Raw genomic sequence first — 10000 nt, 5'->3', positions numbered from 1 at the left:
GCTCACGCTTCAGCTGTGAAATCGCCAGACCAGCTGTCTTTGACGACACGCTCCTTAATTAAGAAACGAGTCGCAGGCACTTTCAAACTAATGAAAGGATCGGTGTGTTAAAGACCCTGAGACGGACGTGGCCCCAGGATTACCCGAGGCCGCAATACGCGTTCAGAATATCGATGCTCAATGTGTCCTGCAATTCACATTACTTCTCGGAGCTAGCTCCGTCCTTCATCGACGCTCGAGCCGAGTGATCCACCGCTAAGAGATCTCTCGTGTTAATCAATCTCAATGCAACCAAAAAATCGTGTTCAAAAAGAAGCGGCCGCGCCAGCACTTGCGTGCTGAATTATTACTCCCGCTGTCAGAAAGCAACGCGACCGAACTATAACAGTTACAGGGCTCGGTCCCTTCGAAGAAGAGACGTCGCTTGAAATCAAATTTCGATTCGTTAATGATCCTTCCGCAGGTTCACCTACGGAAACCTTGTTACGACTTTTACTTCCTCTAAATGATCAAGTTCGATCGTCTTTTCGAACACCGGCGAGTGCGTTGCCGCACGTACCAGGCTCAATCGGAGGACCTCACTAAACCATTCAATCGGTAGTAGCGACGGGCGGTGTGTACAAAGGGCAGGGACGTAATCAACGCAAGCTAATGACTCGCGCTTACTGGGAATTCCTCGTTCAAGGGAAACAATTGCAAGTCCCTATCCCTAGCACGACCGGGGTTCAACGGATTACCCGGACCTTTCGGCCTAGGGAACACACGATGATCCGGTCAGTGTAGCGCGCGTGCGGCCCCGAACATCTAAGGGCATCACAGACCTGTTATTGCTCAATCTCGTGTGGCTAAACGCCACTAGTCCCTCTAAGAAGTTGTCTCCGACCCAATGGGTCGAGCAGCTATTTAGCAAGTAAGAGTCTCGTTCGTTATCGGAATTAACCAGACAAATCGCTCCACCAACTAAGAACGGCCATGCACCACCACCCACAGAATCAAGAAAGAGCTCTCAATCTGTCAATCCTCGCTGTGTCCGGGCCGGGTGAGATTTCCCGTGTTGAGTCAAATTAAGCCGCAGGCTCCACTCCTGGTGGTGCCCTTCCGTCAATTCCTTTAAGTTTCAGCTTTGCAACCATACTTCCCCCGGAACCCAAAGACTTTGGTTTCCCGGAAGCTGCCGGACAGTTCTTAAGTTCGACACTGCCCGATCGCTAGTCGGCATCGTTTAAGGTCAGAACTAGGACGGTATCTGATCGTCTTCGAACCTCTGACTTTCGCTCTTGATTAAAGAAAACATTCTTGGCAAATGCTTTCGCAGTCGTTCGTCTTGCGCCGATCCAAGAATTTCACCTCTAACGGCACAGTACGGATGCCCCCGTCCGTTCCTATTAATCATTACCTCGTGCTCCGAAAACCAACAAAATAGAACCGAGGTCCTATTCCATTATTCCATGCAACATTATACAAGCGTAAAGCCTGCTTTGAACACTCTAATTTTTTCAAGGTAAACTTGCCGGACCACCGCAACACTCAGTTAAGAGCACCGCGAAGGCACCGACCAACAAGAACAACGAGGCCAGTGCTAGCCTTTCGACCGACCAACCTCGCCGTCCCTATATCCAACTACGAGCTTTTCAACCGCAACAACTTAAATATACACTTTTGGAGCTGGAATTACCGCGGCTGCTGGCACCAGACTTGCCCTCCAATGGATACTCGTTAAAAAGTTTAAAGTGTACTCATTCCAATTGCAGGACCTCGTACGAGGTCTGCATTGTTATTTTTCGTCACTACCTCCCCGAGCCGGGAATGGGTAATTTGCGCGCCTGCTGCCTTCCTTGGATGTGGTAGCCGTTTCTCAGGCTCCCTCTCCGGAATCGAACCCTGATTCTCCGTCACCCGTTACAACCTCGGTAGGCCGATACCGTACCGACGATAGTTGATAGGGCAGTTGCTTTAATGAGATGTCGCCAGCACTAGGCCGTGCGATCCGCAAGCTTATCCAGAGTCACCATTGTAACGACCCGAAAGCCGGTTAGTTTTGGTCTGATAAATGCGCGCCTCACGTCAGTTCGGCGCTTTACGCATGTATTAGCTCTAGAATTGCCACAGTTATCCATGTAAAAGCGTACAATCAAATGAACCATAACTGATTTAATGAGCCATTCGCAGTTTCACTGTACGTGAGCTCGTACTTACACTTGCATGGCTTAATCTTTGAGACAAGCATATGACTACTGGCAGGATCAACCAGATAACTATCCGAGGGCGTTTAAACCCGTTGCTCGACTGAGCGTTTTTACTGTATAAATACAGACCTTTTCTATCACTCGGCTTAAAAGCCTTGCGAACGTTACTGAAAGTCGGCGCCGGCCTTTTGCTGTTTAAAGCGCCAGCCCGCGTCGACTGCAGCATGCAGCTATACAACTGACTGTTCTTTCTCCCGACCAACCGTTTGCCTTCTGCCGGTTAACTCGTCAGCAGCAACACGCCATCTGTCTGCTGCAGTTACCCGCCTCGAGCCGTGCCTGCCTGCGTCGGCTACTCGTCTCGACGACTTCGCAAAGCTATAAGCCTACCGCCGCTGGACGCTTGTAGTTTTTCATACGCTGCTCCGATGCGTTTACATAGCACGTTCGCCGCCGCTGCAATAGCCGCGCCTCGGGTGCTAAACAGTAATGCTTTAAGCCCGCTTTCTCGCCAAGTCGACCGAACGCACAAACACGTCTCTCTCACTAGTGTAAAGTAATGCATACGTGTATGATGCTCAAATGTTGCTGTTGAACTTTTTTGCCGATTTTTCCCGATTTTTTTTTAATTTCTTTGTTTCTTTTCAATTTTTTTAATATTTTAAGCTTATTTATGCTACGTTTAAATGTTTTAATACTTTTTTTATACTTTATTTAATATGTTTAAAAGAAATAAATAAAAAATAATATATATAAACTACTTTTTTTAATGTTTTAAATATGTTTGTTTATTATAAATAAGCTTTATTTGTATTATTTTTTATTTAAACTTACTTTTTAAATCTTTATATTTGTTTTATCGTTTTAAGCACATTGCGATAAATATAATAAACAAAAAATTGATTAAAAATAATAATAATAAAAAAAAAAAAAAAAAAATAACATAAGCTTATTTTATATGTTTCATTTTATTTTTATTTAAACTTACTTTTCAAACCTTAATACTCGTTTTATTTTTTTAAGCAGATCGCGATAAATATAATAAACAAACAATTAAATAAAAATAAATAAAAATGAAAAAAAAAAAAAAAACATAAGCTTATTTTATATGTTTCATTTTATTTTTATTTAAACTTACTTTTCAAACCTTAATACTCGTTTTATTTTTTTAAGCAGATCGCGATAGATATAATAAACAAACAATGAAATAAAAATAATAATAATAATAATAATAAATCATAAGCTTATTTTGTACGTTTCATTTTATTTTATTTAAAACTTACAATTTAAACTTTTGTATTTGTTCTATTCTTTTAAGCACATCGCGATAAATATAATAAGCAAACAATTAAATAAAAATAATAACAAATAAATAAAACAATACGGCTAAACTATAAAAAGAAAACTAAATAACTGATAAATACTTGTAAAACATTATTTGAAACATGTATTTTGAAACACAACACGATTGATTTATATTTGATAATATATTTTTAATTTGTGTAGTTCATTTAAAGTAGTCTCCCTTTTTGCTTCTGGTTTTATTAGAGTTATATATAACAATAAATGATGTAGTTTATTTAAAGTAGTCTCCCTTTTTGCTTCTGGTTTTACTTGAGTTACATAACGTTAAATAAACATACTTAATAAACGTAACCATCAATACTGTCATTTTAATAAAACTAAGTACAAATACATTGAATTAACATAGAACTTTAAAAAGCCTTTGCTAGTATCTGTTGGTAACAGTAAATAACCTATTATGACTCACAATACAAGAGTGCGAAATTTATTTTTCATTTGATTTTTCAGGTATTTATTTATTTGTGGAAATAAACTTTTTTATTACATTAGAAACTAATTGAATTTTTCCTATAACTATACCTATTATTATATTTAGTATGCTTAAAAGTAATAAAATGAAACGTCGCGATTATATAATAAACAAACAATCAAACAAACAAAGAAATAAAATAAAAAACTATTTTTTTAAACTTATATTTCAACTATATGTCTTATTTTATTTTCATTTAAACTTACTTTAAACCTCTGTATTTGTTATATATATTTAAACACAATACGATTAAACTATAAGACAAACAACAACATAAAATAATCACATTAATAAATACACTAAGCAAATAGCTAGAATAAATATAAATAGTTCAATATATACAATATATTTCTTCCATTTTTAAGTTACTTGTTAAACATATTTATTTAAACATGTTTCTTTAGAATATAAAACTAACAGTTCTACAAATAAAGAAATTAAAAAGCCAATACACATAACACTAACTTTTCATAAATTAGATATGCAAATATGAACAAAATAATAACTAAATTGTAAAGCTTTTGTAAACTGTAAACTTATAAACTTATAATAATAATTGCATATTCACTATTCACAATAGCTTTTTATTTAGTACACAACTGGTCTGTAAGTTGTGTAGTTTATTGAAAGTATAATCCCGTTTTGCTTCTGGTTTAAATAAAGTTATACAACACATACTAAAGTAAATTAAATAAAGTAATTCACTACTATCTATTAAATACATTAATTTAAATTAAAGTGAACTTTGAACTTATAATAATAATTGCATATTCACTATTCAGAATTGCTTTAAATTTAGTACACAACTGGTCTGTAAATTGTGTAGTTTATTGAAAGTATAATCCCGTTTTGCTTCTGGTTCAAATAAAGTTATACAACACTTACTAAAGTAAATTAAATAAAGTAATTCACTACTATCTATTAAATAAAACCAATTTAAAAAATACATTAATTTAAATTAAAGTGAACTTTGAACTTATAATAATAATTGCATATTCACTATTCAGAATTGCTTTAAATTTAGTACACAACTGGTCTGTAAATTGTGTTGGTTCTATTCAAGTACTCTCCTTGTTTGTTTTGTTTTAGTTGTATTTATTTTTAGATACTAGCACATTCAATACACATAATAAAGTAAACCAAATAAACTCTATTAATTTAAACTAAGTACAAATACATTAAGTTAATACAAAACTTTAAAAAGCTTTTGCTAGTATCTGTTGGTAACAGTAAATAACTTATTATGACTCACAATACAAAAGTGCAAAATTTATTTTCGTTTGATTTTTCAAGTAGCTACGCTTTTATTTGTTTATGGACAAAAAGACTTTAAAGTTTTAGTATAAATGACTAATTGTATTAATTTTAACTCAGAAAATTGTACTCTACAAGATGGTGCCATTATTTTTTCGATATCTCAACCTGGTCAAACCACTTTTTTAGCGCTCTAATTGGTTTAAACAGCAAATAACGTTATCTGATTGGCTTACGTTTTTATTTGCTAATAACTAGAATTTACTTTTCTTTTAAGCGTTAAAGAAATGTAAATAAACGAGTAATAAGTATAAATAGGTCAGAAAGAAAAATAGTACAAAAAAGATGAATTCAAAAGGCAAAAGCCTACGGCACGTGGTATTCCCAAGCGGTCACCCATCTAAGTACTAACCACGCCCGACACTGCTTAACTTCCCAGATCGGACGAGATGGGGTGTGCTCAGTGTGGTATGGTCGTAGGCGTTTGAAAGCGTTTACAAGCCTTTATAAACCCTTCGGTTTGTTTAAAAAACCTATTTGCACTTGATTTACAATCGATTTGATATTTTAAAATTAATCCTTATAAAATTTTAACCTGAATTAACCTTTTTTTTTCTTTTTTTTATCAACAGTTACTCCCAAACTGTACTAAAACTGTATTGTAACTGTACAAAAGTGTTTGTTTAAATAATTGCTATCTATAAATTACCTAAGACCAGGACAAGTAGAAGTAAAGTTTATTGAATTATTAAACTAAATAAATAAAATAAAATCGTAAAATAAAATAATACAATATGTTTACAATTTGTCATTGATCTATCCATTTATGTTATTGCATTACAAATACAAACATTGCATACATTCAAGAGTATTATTCATCAATCTTTTCAATATAATAAGTTTTAAATTTATATTTATATATATATTTATTTTTAAATAATTCCTGACATTTTAGACTACCTGAGATTTTTTTTTAATTAAATTAATTTTAGTAATTAAATACTTGACGTTCTAGTTTTTTTAATTTGATAACTCAACTATGTTTATTTTTTTTTTACTAATTTTAAAATTATTATTATACAATATATTTGTTATATTATATTTATTTTATTACTTAAACTTATTATATACATTTAATATATAATATTATTAAATAATTTTATTAACGAATTAAAAACAAAATATTATTATTTTATTATTATTATATTATTAACTTAGTGTTTTATTTTAAAGATATATTAAAAAACTAAACAGATATTACCCCTAAAAAATTTTGTTAATAATATATAAAAAGTACTCAAATTCAGATTCGGAAATATATATACTGTTTTTTTTCATCAATATTGCAGGTCTGCGTAGCCGGGGGCTGTAATCTAGCTGCCAGCAGGCCTGAAATGGTGGCCACTATTGTTCAATGTTCAACTTCAAATTCTTTGAGATTATACTGTACTATCTATCTATCTATCTAACAAATCTATCTAACAAATGTTGTTCAATCTAGGTTGTGGGTACTTGGGTCGAGTAATGCCTTTGACTTACAATCTGTTGTGGATTGTCAATATTCCTCTATCTATCAATAAACAAATCTATCTAATAAATGTTGTTCAATCTAGGTTGTGGGTACTTGGGTCGAGTAATGCCTTTGACTTACAATCTGTTGTTGATTGTCAACATTCCTCTATCTATCAATAATGATTATATTCAATATTAAATGTTGATTAATTCAGTTGTAAGAAAACCAGTGCGCTGGTTAGGTTGGGTAAGGCCTTCGACTTACAATCTTGGGGATTATCAACGTTCATCACAAGTACAGTAACGATCTCATTGAATTTCCAGTTGGAACATTGGATTGTAGTGGTGGCCTACTCTTTTTTGCCTAGTTTGACAAACTATTGTATATATATTGTATAACTTTATTTGTATTATTTTTTATTTAAATTACTACTTATTATTAAAGAATTAAATTTTCTCCATTGTTTTCTCCATCGCGAACATTAAAAAAAAAACTATGTATTTGAACTAATGCTTATTTTATATGTTTTGTTTTATTTTTATTCAAACTTACTTTAAACCTCTGTATTTTTTATACAATAAGATTAAACTATATAACAGAAAAATAATTAAATAATCAAACTATTGAATAAGCAGTTAATTAGTGTGTTTTTTTTAGGCTTCTTTCATTTTTAACTTACTTGTTAACCATATTTCTTTTATTAAAGTATAAAACTAACAGTTACTAAAATAAAATAATCATAAAGTCAATACACAAAACACTAACTTTTTATAGTTTAAATATGCAAACATGAATATAGTTATGAAGTAAAGTTATTCAAAGCTTATAATAATGAAGCTTTTGTATAATATTTCAATTACAGTGAACTTTAAGTAAGATAAGTTTTTTTTTTGTAATAACTACAAAATTGGTATTTTAGTTTATTATTAGTAACTAAATATTTATATTTATTATATTTAAAAAAAAACTTCTATACTAACTCTAATTTCAAAGCATATTAAAACATACAAATTTTACCAACTAAATATTTATTTTTATTTTTATTATTATAACTTTCAAACATAAGCTTGTATACCTTATATACCTATATACCTCATATAGTAGGCTTGACATAACATTATTTAATTCTTTTTGTTTGAAATAAACTCATTTAGTTATTAGTAAATTACAACATAAATGTTTATAACAATAAAACTAAGATTTAGCTTTTGAGTTAGTAAACTTTGATAGTTTTCTTTTAAAAGTTTAATAGTCCTTATTTAAGTTCAAACAAAATTGCTATATATTTAATACACATACAAAAGTAAACTAAGTAAACGTAACTCAATAGTCTCTTTTAAGTAAAAGTAATTACAAATACATTAAGTTAATACAAAACTTTAAAAAGCTTTTGCTAGTATCTGTTGGTAACAGTAAATAACTTATTATGACTCACAATACAAAAGTTCAAAATTTATTTTTGTTTGATTTTTCAAGTAGCCAGGCTTTTAGTTGTTTGTGGACAAAAAGACTTTTAAGTTTTAGTATAAAAGACTAATTGTATTAATTTTAACTCAGAAAATTGTACTCTACAAGATGGTGCCATTATTTTTTCGATATCTCAAACTGGTCAAACCACTTTTTTAGCGCTTTAATTGGTTTAAACAGCAAATAACGTTATCTGATTGGCTAAGGTTTTTGTTTTCTAATAACTAGAATTTTCTTTTCTTTTAAGCGTTAAAGAAATGTAAATAAACGAGTAATAAGTATAAATAGGTCAGAAAGAAAAATAAAACAAAAAAGATGAATTCAAAAAGTAAAAGCCTACGGCACGTGGTATTCCCAAGCGGTCACCCATCTAAGTACTAACCACGCCCGACACTGCTTAACTTCCCAGATCGGACGAGATGGGGTGTGCTCAGTGTGGTATGGTCGTAGGCGTTTGAAAGCGTTTACAAGCCTTTATAAACCCTTCGGTTTGTTTAAAAAACCTATTTGCACTTAATTTACAATCGATTTGATATTTTAAAATTATTCCTTATAAAATTTTAACTTGATGTAAGTATTTTTTTATTAAAACCTTTTTTTTTTGGTGTTTTAATTACAATTACTCCCTGCAACTTTATTAAAAACTTTGTTTAAAAGATTGTTAACTATATTCTATATTTAATACTATGATAATTAGAAGTAAAGTTTATTAAGTGATTAAACTAAATAAAAAATATTGTTAAAATAAACATTTCGGTAACATGTTGTGTTTAGTTTGTTTTACTATTTCTCATTGTTCTATTTATAGATGGACTTATATATACAAGAATATTTATAGTTAGTTATAGTTTTCTAAAGAATATCTCATACTACATCAGATTTTACGAATAAATAATTTATAACTTATAATTATATAACTTATAATTATAGATTATATAATAAATATAACTTAATTTAAGGTAATAAAATATTTGACGTTTAATTTAATAACTCAACTATGTTTATGTTATAAAATGATAGTATATAATACACATACATTATAATAATATGTATAACTAGTTGTTTACTTTAAAATGAATAATTAAGTGGAAGAATTAAAAGAACTCACATTTTTGAAGAGAGCGTGGAAAACCAGAATAGTCTTTTAAAACTTTTATTAAATTATCGATAAATATAAAATACAATAGAATTAAACATATAAACGTAACTGTGGTTGCTTAGAAACTAAACAAGAAATTTTTTAATAAAATATAAAATAATTATTATATAGAAGTAAAATAAAAATAAAATAAAAGTAATATAAATTATATCTTTTAACTAAATAACAATCACGAGCAATATTAGCGCAATGTCAGAGTATGAATTTATAATAAAGGAATTGCTTCCTTGGTGTTGATACTTACCTTATTCAAATAGAATACATTTTCAGCGATCAGGCTTGTATTTATTTTAGCGCGCGTAACACAACGTTTGTGGGTTTCGGCACACTTTTGTCGATAGTGGGCGCCCCGCCTCTTAAGTACAGAAATTTCGGGAATTTTCGATTTTTGGAATTCTGACTCGACAGATCGTTTTTATTTGGTCCAGAGACCCCGTAAAAAATTTTTCAGCCCATTTGAAGCATGATGAAAAAATGTTATTTCGACCCCCTTTTTTTAGGGGTTACGGGGACATCGACCCATTTTTTGGGAATAAAAAACTCCTAGAAAAGGACCACTTTTCTTCTTTTTTCGAATTTCGACTTTT

General features: G+C 31.0%; 4 non-coding genes across 4 annotated transcripts; all 4 read right to left on the bottom strand.

The window, feature by feature from the left end:
* Positions 1–111: 111 nt before the first annotated feature.
* LOC145847746 (5.8S ribosomal RNA) lies at positions 112–264 on the bottom strand. Its single transcript, XR_014371496.1, has one exon. It is a non-coding gene; the product is annotated as a 5.8S ribosomal RNA (ribosomal RNA).
* Positions 265–446: 182 nt separating this feature from the next.
* LOC145847752 (small subunit ribosomal RNA) lies at positions 447–2254 on the bottom strand. The gene has a single exon (XR_014371502.1). It is a non-coding gene; the product is annotated as a small subunit ribosomal RNA (ribosomal RNA).
* Positions 2255–5637: 3383 nt separating this feature from the next.
* On the bottom strand, positions 5638–5756 carry LOC145847757 (5S ribosomal RNA). The gene has a single exon (XR_014371507.1). It is a non-coding gene; the product is annotated as a 5S ribosomal RNA (ribosomal RNA).
* Positions 5757–8587: 2831 nt separating this feature from the next.
* On the bottom strand, positions 8588–8706 carry LOC145847756 (5S ribosomal RNA). Its single transcript, XR_014371506.1, has one exon. It is a non-coding gene; the product is annotated as a 5S ribosomal RNA (ribosomal RNA).
* Between the last annotated feature and the right edge of the window lie 1294 nt (positions 8707–10000).

The sequence above is a fragment of the Thalia democratica genome, unplaced genomic scaffold, assembly GCF_965202585.1.
Source record: "Thalia democratica unplaced genomic scaffold, ktThaDemo2.hap1.1 HAP1_SCAFFOLD_1068, whole genome shotgun sequence".
In the NCBI taxonomy this organism is placed as follows: Eukaryota; Metazoa; Chordata; class Thaliacea; order Salpida; family Salpidae; genus Thalia; species Thalia democratica.
This window is presented reverse-complemented; position numbering and strand designations above follow the sequence as displayed.